Here is an 11004-nt window from a genome sequence, read left to right on the forward strand (position 1 = left end):
AGGATTCCCGCAAAGAATAAGTGTGTAGTTGGAAATTCGGGTATTAGTCAGGGGGTACTTATGCATTTTTTCTTTTGGAATTTATGGTCCTAAACAAGTCAGAAAGGGGCTCAGAGTATTTGTGTGGTTATAAAAGCTTCTCATTAAGGGTATAATGATAAGTTTAAGCTAAATTATTACCAAATTTAGAAATGGGTCATTCTTTTTGGAACGAACCAAAAAGGAAATAGGTTCACATAAACTGAAACAGAGGGAGTACTATTTATCATTGGAAAAATACATAAGTACCCCCTGACCTATACCCGGATTCCCAACTACACAATTTATCTTTGCGGGAATTCTATTACCCCCCTAAACTATTTTTAAATGGAATAAATATCACCCTAAAACGAGACAACCAAACTCTTGGCAAGTGGTGAAGTACACGCACTGCCACATGTATTTTTAGTATTTTTTATTCTTTCTTCTTTTTCTTATCCTTGTTTCTTATTTTTTATTATTCTCATTTTTTTGGTTATTTCATTCTCTTTCTTTTTGTTTTGGTCACCGACGACATAAAATAGTGGTCATCGGAATTTGAAGAACACCATTTTTTCCAGCGATTTTTTTTTTCCGGCAACAGATTTTTATCCCAATCTGAGTATATTTTGCTTTGCTTATGAATAGATCTTTTTGAGAGTTTAATTTGTGTGTGAAAAGGATAAAAAGAGGAAAAATAAAAACAGAATAAATGGAAGAAAAACGGTAAGATAAAGTCGTCGGTGAAAGAATATTCGCCGAAATTAGAGAAGAAACGAAAAAAGAAGTAAAAGAAAATGACAAAGAAAAAGGAAAAGGAAAAGGAAAAGGGAAAAAAAGTAAGAAAAAATGGTAAAAAAGCAGAAAGAAAAATCTGAAAATCATTTTTTCTTGCTTCTTACTTTTCCAAAGGAGTGTGAAATACACACACTTCGCCATGTAAGGGTGCAAATATTCTAGTTTAAAATAGTTTAGGGGAATAATAGGATTTCCGTAAAGATAAAGTGTGTAATTGGGAATCCGGATATAGGTCAGGGGTACTTATGCATTTTTTCAGTTTTATTATTACAGCATATAGAAAAAATTTATAATAAAACTTCAAAGTGGGAAACGACACATTAGTGTTCAACTATAATGAATTCAAGTCGTCATGGGTTGTTAGTGACAAAGAAATAACACTGATATTACCTTGCTTTTTGTCATTAACATATTTTACTATTCAAATAAACATGCTTATAATTTGTTGAGTAACGCATTTAATTCAAGGTTATCTTTATTAATTGAGTATGTTGAAGACTCATGATTGTGTGTCTAATGGTCAATAAAGTAAGATGAAAACTATGAAATTTTATGTTCAAGTTACACTAGAAGGAAAAATCATTAGTTGATTAATCTTTATCTACCTTAATATTCTATAAAATAGTTGAGATGGAACCAGTTAACTCGGACAACATAATCATATATAAAAAAATTGAGAAATATTTTGCTGGACGAAGACTTTTCCAACATTCGTAGAAAATTAAAATAGAAAAAGAAATTCAATCAATGGGTCCTTTTTCTTTGGCAGAGAAGAGAGAGACATTTGTGTTTGTGCTTTGGAGCAATGATTCAATTAAATGCATCCACGTGTACTTTTATCTGTCATTATGTATATACAATATACTTCCTTCTACTAAAGTTCAAAGAAAACAAAACAACAACAATTCAAATCAACTGGACTACAAAATTAAGAAGAATTTTCATAACACATTAAATGTTATAGTATGTATCAGTTGACTATACCAATAATTCTATGGAGTAGAGCCCAACTCATTAAAACTTTTCTTATTTCAAGTGCTACTAATTGTTTATTTCTTTCTCTCCTATTACATCATTTGATCTCTTACCACAACTACAATTTATCCATGTACAGGTTTTATTTTCTTTTCAGATAATTCACTGAATCAATGGCATCATCTTCTGCTTCCGCGAGTACTTCACAGTTTCCTCGATGGAACTACGATGTTTTTCTAAGTTTTAGAGGTGAGGATACTCGGAATTCATTTACAAGTCACCTGGGCGAAATCTTAAATATCAGGGGAATAACAACCTTTCAAGATGATAAAAAGCTAAAGCATGGCGCATCCATCTCAGATGAGCTCTATAAAGCTATCGAAGAGTCTCAATGTGCAGTCATCATTTTCTCAAAGAATTACGCAACATCGAGGTGGTGCTTGAATGAACTGGTAAAAATCATGGATTGCAAGACTCAATTTGGACAAATTGTCATACCGGTCTTCTATGATGTGGATCCATCACATGTTCGGAACCAGAGGGAGAGCTTTGCTGAAGCATTTTCCAAATATGAAACAAAGTATAAGGATAATGTCGAGGGAATGCAAAGATGGAGGATTGCTTTAACTGCAGCGGCCAATCTCAAAGGCTATGATATTCGTGACAAGTGAGTTAAAAACACATAATTGCTTATAAAAAAAGGAGTAATTTCCATTCAGTTTTGGATGATTATGTGAAGACTAATACGTATTCTACTATAGAACAAAGAATCTATACCTCCAAAATGAGTTAAACGGAATCGACATTAAACTCCCGTTTGGCCATAGATTTTGGCTACTTTTTAAAAAAAAAAATTGAATACACTATTTATTTCATGGAACATGACAGTTTTTGAAACAAATTTAATTTTTTTTTCAAGTTCCCAAAAAGTGGTTTAGGATTTTTTTGGGTGAATTTTTCTCTTTAACACACAAAATTTCAAGTTTTGTTTTCCAAGTAAAATGCATGTCCAAACACAACTTCAACTTCAAAAACTTATTTTTCAAAAAATCGTTTTTCAAATTTCAACCAAATCTATGTTCAAACTCTAACTAAATAAATATATCATATTTACAAAAATAAAAATTAAAAGGTGGAAACTTAATCATTTTGTTTTGTTAAAAGTACTGCATGCACAATCTAATTTCATTGATTGTCATTTAAAGATTAAAAACTATTTTTATTTTATATTTCCTGAAAAAAGAATAATGGTTGATTACACATGTTTTTATCGGTAAGAACGGATAGTTCCTATCAATTTAATTACTCGATGACATTATTACGTAGATAAAATTTTGATTGATAATTCAAGAGATTGATTTATGTGCAGAGTCCTTTTTATCATAATTCTGCACTCTACATTGTGAAATACCTCTTGTAATTCTTGACTTATTTACCTGTATATATCGGCAATCTTCTTATTTTTTGTAGGACTGAAGCAGACTGTATTCGACAGATTGTTGACCAAATCTCCTCCAAATTATGCAAGATTTCATTATCTTATTTGCATAACATTGTTGGAATAGATACTCACTTAGAGGAAATAGAATCCTTACTAGGGATAGGAATCAATGATGTTCGGATTGTGGGGATCTGGGGCATGGGGACAATGGGTAAAACGACAATAGCTAGTGCTATGTTTGATACTCTTTTAGGAAGAAGGGATAGTTCCTATTAATTTGATGGTGCTTGTTTTCTTAAGGATATTAAAGAAAACAAACGTGGAATGCATTCTCTGCAAAATACCATTCTCTCTGAACTTTTAAGGGAAAATGCTAATTACAATAATGAGGACGACGGAAAACACCAAATGGCTAGTAGACTTCGTTCTAAGAAGGTCCTAATTGTGCTTGATGACATAGATGATAAAGATCATTATTTGGAGTATTTAGCAGGTGATCTTGATTGGTTTGGTAATGGCAGTATAATTATTGTAACAACTAGAGACAAATATTTGATGGGGAAGAATGATGTGATATATGAAGTGACTGCACTATCTCATCGTGAATCAATTCAATTGTTCTACCAGCATGCTTTCAAAAAAGATGTTCCAGATGAGTGTTTTAAGGAGCTTTCATTGGAGGTAATAAATCATGCTAAAGGCCTTCCTTTAGCACTCAAAGTGTGGGGTTCTTCCTTACATAAGAGGGATATAACTGTGTGGAAAAGTGCTATAGAGCAAATGAAAAATAATCATAATTCAAAAATTGTTGAAAAACTCAAAATTAGTTATGATGGATTAGAGTCCATGCAACAAGAGATTTTTCTGGATATAGCGTGCTTCTTACGCGGGGATGAAAAAGATTACGTCATGCAAGTTCTCAAGAGTTGTCATTTTGGAGCTGAATATAGATTGAATGTCCTAATCGGAAAATCTCTTGTGTTCATCACTGAAGACAAATTGATATGCATGACCTAATACAAGAAATGGGTAGATATATAGTGAACTTTCCAAAGGATCGGGGAGAACGCAACAGACTATGGCTCGCCAAGGATTTTGAAGATGTGATGATCAACAATACGGTTAGTAAGCTAAACAATACAATAATGTTGAATTTCTAATTTTCGTATCCAAAGACATATAGGCAGGCACTTTCAATTATTTGTTCATCTTGCTTCATCTTCTTGCAGACACGTCATTTTAGTTGTTTACTTTAGTTAGTAGGAGAAGCAAAAGTAATTTTAATTGCCTAATTAGTAACAAAAAATACATTAATTGCCTAATTCGTTAAGTAGCCTCTTTAATTTACGTTTCCTAATTAATTTTTCTTATATGTTTTAGCGATTGACTAGTCTAGCTAGTAGCTACTTAATCTGTTTGATCCAATTTCATTTTTTGGATTAACTTGAAAATTTTATAACATGTTATTACATAATAACTCAATCAGAGATTCACTTTATCATTGTTTATTTTTTTTATTTTAAAAAGTTGCTACAATTTATTGGTATTGTTTCAATTGCAGTTTCTTTCTATCGCAACATGAAAAGCTTATAAACTTAACTCTAATGAACTTCTAATAGAAATGTAATATTAGAAATAGAACTATAGAATTAATTGCGAAAAGTATTTCTATGAAGTAACATCAGTATATCCTAATGATCTTCTTACAGGGGACCATGGCAGTGGAAGCAATTTGGCTTCATGGTAGCTTTAGTACACTACGCTTTAACAATGAGGCCATGAAAAATATGAAAAGGCTTAGGATATTAGACATAAGCAACGGGTTCTATGATTTCAATATTTGGGATGATGGCTCCATTGAGTATCTGTCGAACAACTTGCGTTGGTTTAACGTGGATGGCTATCCTTGTGAGTCATTGCCATCTTCATTTGAACCCAAAATGCTTGTTCACCTTGAACTCCACGGTAGTTCACTGCATTATTTATGGATGGAAACAAAGGTACAATTCTATTTTTCTTTTATTTTTCTCTCTAACTATCTTTGTCCTTTAATTTAAGTGATAAGGAACAAATATTATTGCTATTGTCACATATTATTTGAGGTACTTTTCATTTTTGCTAGAATTACAATGCATGTCTTTAAATGAACAAAAATTATTAATTCCATAAGCTCAAGTTAATGTATTTCCATCTCAAAAAAATTATTGTAATTTATATTATTTGGGGTTGTTCCCAGTATTGTTGTAAGATCTTTATGTCTTTTTTCTCAAAAAAAATTATTGTAATTTATATTATTTCTCATAGTAAAATCAGATTCATATGAATTTCATCCTAGGGCTGTACATAGTGGGACGGAAGTAATACTTATTAGTAAAACAAAAGGAATGTATTGTGTATAACTATTTTCTTGAATGGCATATATGCTTTCATACATTGCTTCCGGAGTTAACATTTGGTTTTCCCATTTTATATTACACTTTTTTAAAGAGAGAAACACTTTTCTCTTTGCTACAGGTTTTTTCAATCATGTTAAATTACAATTAACAATATTTTATTTATAGTTTACTTTTATTCAGTTTCTTAATAAGTAATTTTTTATATATAAAAAATAAATTTCTAATTTCACACAAAAATAATGTGTTGTCCCTCATAAATCAAATGCTATCATTCATTTCTTGTCGATGGAGTAATAAATACTTTTAGGAAAGCTAGCAATAAGTCATTAAGAAATCAAGAAAATAGAGGTCATTTGATGTCCAAAAATACAAACGAAACAAACAAGGTTTCTACCTGCATAGATAGCCAAATATTTTATTATTGGAATCCAGTGGAGGAGCAAAATAGGTTCTTTTTTTCTTCTCTCTCTATCTCATTCTGTTTTTTGTATTCTGAACAACAATTGTCGTCTCTACGGACGCTAGATCTCAGCTTCTCCGAAATCCTGATGCGAACACCAAATTTCACGGGAATGCCAAATTTGGAATATTTGGATTTGTGTTGGTGTTCTAATCTTGAAGAGGTTCACTATTCCCTGGGATGTTGCAGCAAACTCATTCGGTTTGATTTGAGTTGGTGTGAAAGCCTTAAGAGGTTTCCATGTGTTAACGTGGAATCTCTTGAATATCTGGGTTTACGAGGTTGCTCAAGTTTAGAGAAATTTCCAGAAATTCACGGGAGAATGAAGCCTGGGATACAGATTGACATGCAACTCTCTGGGTTAAGGGAACTGCCATCCTCTGTTTTTCAGTACCAAACTCATATTACCGAGCTAGATTTGAGATATATGGAAAACCTTGTAGCTCTTCCAAGCAGCATCGGTAGGTTGAAAAGTTTGGAGACGACTAATCTTTAGTTGGTAATGAAAAGGCTCATGAAAGGGGGATTATTTATACAAGAAACTGGAGACGACTAATCTTTAGTTGGAGCTAAAGTTTTTGTTACTAACAAAAGGCAAAGCCATGTGCTGATGCTTGTTGATATGGGGCCTTAAATTTGAGGATGAAGCTAGTTTGAAAGGATGGAAAATAATACTCCCTCCGTTCCAATTTATGTGAACCTGTTTGACTGGGCATGGAGTTTAAGAAAAAAATGAAGATTTTTGGAACCTGTTTGACTGGGCACAGAGTTTAAGAAGAAAATGATTCATATATTTACAAAACACTATGTCATAACTCAACAAACAAGAAGCTGCTGATTTCCACTTTCTTGGTGCAAAGAATAAGCTGAACAGAAACAGGAAGGAATTGAGAGGAGCAACGCTTTGTGAAGATCGCCTGCGGCTACACCTTTCTTGATTAGTGAAATGATGCAATCCATGATCGAAGAACCTTGTTCCTTCACACAGGGCTGCTATTGGCGTACATAACTCGGCTTATGAGAATCATGTACCTGCTATGGCTAATGAAAATTTGGCCACAAGAATCATTGCATGTGTGCCATCTTTGGTAGAAGTTGGTGCTGCCCCTGAGCTCACAATAAGGAGTTAGCAGCAGTCTGTTATCCATGACTTCTTGCTCATAAGTAATATTATAACTATTACAATTATTATAAGTTTTAGTCTAATGTCATTGTCGTTCTGCTGCATTAAAGACCAGATGAGGGTGGTCTTAAACTGAACAATATTAATACTATTGTTTGATTAGCAGGTCTCAGGAGCTCTTCAGTTGCCTCCGTTATTGTAATTTTAGTCATTTCTATTTCTCTAGGCCTTTTTCCCCTTCTGTCCTATATCATTTGCTCTTTACATAAGGTGCAGTATAGTATATTATCATTTTTATGAATAAAAAAATCAACCTGGACTTTGTATCTAGCTAATCGTCATTTTCAATTTGGTTCATTTAATTTGAGTTATATAGTTCATCTTCCATTGTTAAGAATAAAAGGGACCATTCAACTATGGTTTCGAGATTCTTATCCCAGTCGCTAGTAGATGATCGTATTATCTTGTCCCATTCTTCTCCTCTTTTCTCATAGTCAAGTTGTCACACCAGCAAGAAAACAAAAATTTGTATAAGGGATTGTGCATCACATCTAAAGTCACTAATATCCATAAAGGATTCTGACTAGTGAATCGCAGAAAAAAAAAGCATTTCAAGAAGCAATATGCCATGAATAGGGACTCCAGATCCACATATATACCATAAGATCACAATACAATAGAAATTTCTAAAATATCCAGCACGCTTACCATGGGAACAATGATGTCTTCCAAGAACCAGAATTCCTTTTCAGGCATAAGGATTAGGAGTAGATGACTTAAATCCAGCAAGAAGGAAAACAAGTAAATGAATATGAAAAATTCTGCAAAAAGAAGGAATTCTGCTCCATTGCGAATCTAACTATGGACTGCAACTTGAAAAATTCTGCAATACAAAATTTCTACTGTATAAAAATTTCTGCAAATCTAAAAATTTCTGCTATAAGAAAAAAATTCTGCACAATGAAAATTTCTGCAATTTGTAATCAATTCTAAAATTACATGATGCATTAAAGTATTGAAACATAGTTATAGCAATTTGCTCAAAACATGAACTACATATTGTATATGACTAGAAACAACAAAAAATATGACTAAACAACATCCATGCTTCTAACTTGTAGTTCATTTAGGTCAGTTTCTCTCTCCACATAGCTAAACTTGCAAGTTCTCTTGTTGTGACCAGGCTTATGACAAATGCTACATTCAATAGTTGTTTGCTTCCTTTTCATCCTTGTTCTGCTCGCTCCAGTTTCACCAAATTGTTGGAATAAACCCCGTAAAAATAGTATTCACGGTATTAGTGATAAACGCAGAACACTAAGTTATGGTTAAATCAGCAAGAATAAAAATGCAGCAATAATGACACCAAGATTTTACGTGGAAACCCTTCTGAATAAGGGAAAAAACCACGGCCAAGAAGAGCAACTGATATCACTATAGCGAGGAATTTTACACTGTGTAGTAACGAGTAAAAAAATACTCCTAAGACCACTTCACCCTCAAAAGAAATGAACGCTCTTTTGCTTTTTTCCACCTCACTACAATATCTCTCACACTCTATTTTTCTTCACAAACTATTTTCTTATAGTTTATGGAATACCTTGCTCTCTCTTTTCTCTCTTTGTTGGTGTGTAGAAATGAGAGTTAAAGCTCTCCTTTTATAGCCAAAACCTCACTCTCTAAAGCCTACAATATTTGACAATTTACACACCCTTTTCACAATTTCAACAAGGTTGGCTACCAAACCAAACCAAGTCAATAAAATTGGCTACCAAATTATACAAATTCAACAAGGTTGGCTACCAAACCAAACCAAGTCAACAAAATTGGCTACCAACTCATTTGAATGAGATGGACACCATATCAATCTCCCCATCCAGCCTCATTCATCTAGAGGAGGTAGCACTGTCTTCTAGTTTGAGTGCATGCCGACAAGTTCTTTACATAGCTCGAACTTGTCTCTTGGTACTACCTTGGTCAACATATCTGCAGGATTTTCACTCGTGTGAATCTTTTTGACTTGAAGTGATTCGTTCTCCACTTGCTCACGAATCCAATGATATCTGACGTCAATGTGTTTTGTTCTCGCATGGTACATGGAGTTTTTGCTCAGGTATATTTCACTCTGACTGTCGCAATAGACAACATACTCCATCTGTCGCAATCCAAGTTCTTGAAGAAATCTCTTGAGCCATATCATCTATTTGTCAGCTTCAGTAACCACAATATACTCCGCTTCAGTTGTAGATAGTGCGACACACTTCTGCAACTTCGACTGCCATGATATAGCTCCCCCTGAAAAGTAAACAAATATTCAGTAGTGGATTTTCTGTTATCAAGGTCACCTGCCATATCAGAATCTGTATAGCCCTTTAAAATTGGATTTGATCCTCCAAAACATAAGCATTCATGTGAGCTTCCTCTTAGATACCTGAGTATCCACTTTACAGCTTCTCAATGCTCTTTTTCTGGATTTTCGATAAATCTGCTAACAACACTGACTGCATCAGCAATATCTGGTCGAGTGCATACCATTGCATACATCAAACTTCCAACAGCAGAGGAATAAGGAATCTTGGCCATTCTCTCTTTTTCCTCCGTTGTTGTTGGACATATCTTCTTGCTCAACTTCAGATGACCAGGAAGAGGTGTGCGAACCAACTTAGCACTTTTCATATTGAAGCGCTCCAGTACACGTTCTATGTACTTCTCCTGTGACAAGTAAAGCTTTCTTTCGTTTCTCGAACGAGTAATTCTCATGCCCAAAATCTTCTTAGCATGGCCCAAGTCTTTCATTGCAAAAGACTTATTCAACTGTTTCTTCAACTCGTCAATCTTAGAAAAATTCCTGCCCACAGTCAACATATCATCCACATATAGCAAGAGGATGATAAAATCGTCATCAGAAAATCTTTGTACAAACACACAATGATCTGAAGAAGTCTTCTTGTAGCCTTGCTCCCCCATAACAGACTCAAACTTCTTGTACCACTGTCTGGGAGCTTACTTCAATCCATATAGACTCTTCTTAAGTTTGCATACAATATTTTCTTTACCTTTTGCCTTGAAGTCTTCAGGTTGTTCCATATAAATCTCCTCTTCTAAGTCACCGTGAAGAAAAGCAGTCTTCGCATCCATTTTCTCAATCTCCAAATCAAGACTAGTAGTCAAACCAAGAACTGTCCGAATGAAGGACATTTTCACGACAAGAGAAAATATTTCGTCAAAGTCAATACCTTTCCTTTGACCAAATCCCTTGACAACCAATCTAGCTTTGTATCTGGGCTTCAAACTATGTTCTTCAGCTTTAATTTTGAATACCCACTTGTTCTTCAAAGCTCTCATGCCCTTAGGCGATTTCACCAACTCATAAGTATGGTTCTCATGTAGAGATTTCATCTCATCTTGTATGGCTTCAATCCATTGATCCTTGTGCTCATCTTCTATGGCCTCCGCATAACATTCATGTTCTCCCCCATCAGTGAGTAATACATATTCATTGGGTGAATAACGGGAGGAAGGAGTACGAGGTCTAGAAGACCTCCTAAGTGGAATATCTAACTCGTCCACAGCTTCGTGAGTAGGAGCATCTACCTCATCAACATTAGCATTGTTATCCCCATCACCATCAATATATTGATCTGGAATATGGTTCTGGGCATCACCATCATCATTGAGCCCACCAGTGTCATCCCCATTTGTATTAGGAACTTGATCAAGATTAATTAAACCTTCAGAACTTGAAGATTTTAACTTCTTCGCTTTGTTAATATTGTCACACCTCCTTTTTTTC

The 11004-nt window shown here is 34.1% G+C and overlaps 1 pseudogene; it reads left to right on the forward strand.

Annotated features, from left to right (window-relative positions):
* The first annotated feature begins 1860 nt into the window (after positions 1-1860).
* Positions 1861-7514, forward strand: LOC104213502 (TMV resistance protein N-like; annotated as a pseudogene).
* Positions 7515-11004: the final 3490 nt, after the last annotated feature.

The sequence above is a fragment of the Nicotiana sylvestris genome, chromosome 5, assembly GCF_000393655.2.
Source record: "Nicotiana sylvestris chromosome 5, ASM39365v2, whole genome shotgun sequence".
NCBI classification, from domain to species: domain Eukaryota; kingdom Viridiplantae; phylum Streptophyta; class Magnoliopsida; order Solanales; family Solanaceae; genus Nicotiana; species Nicotiana sylvestris.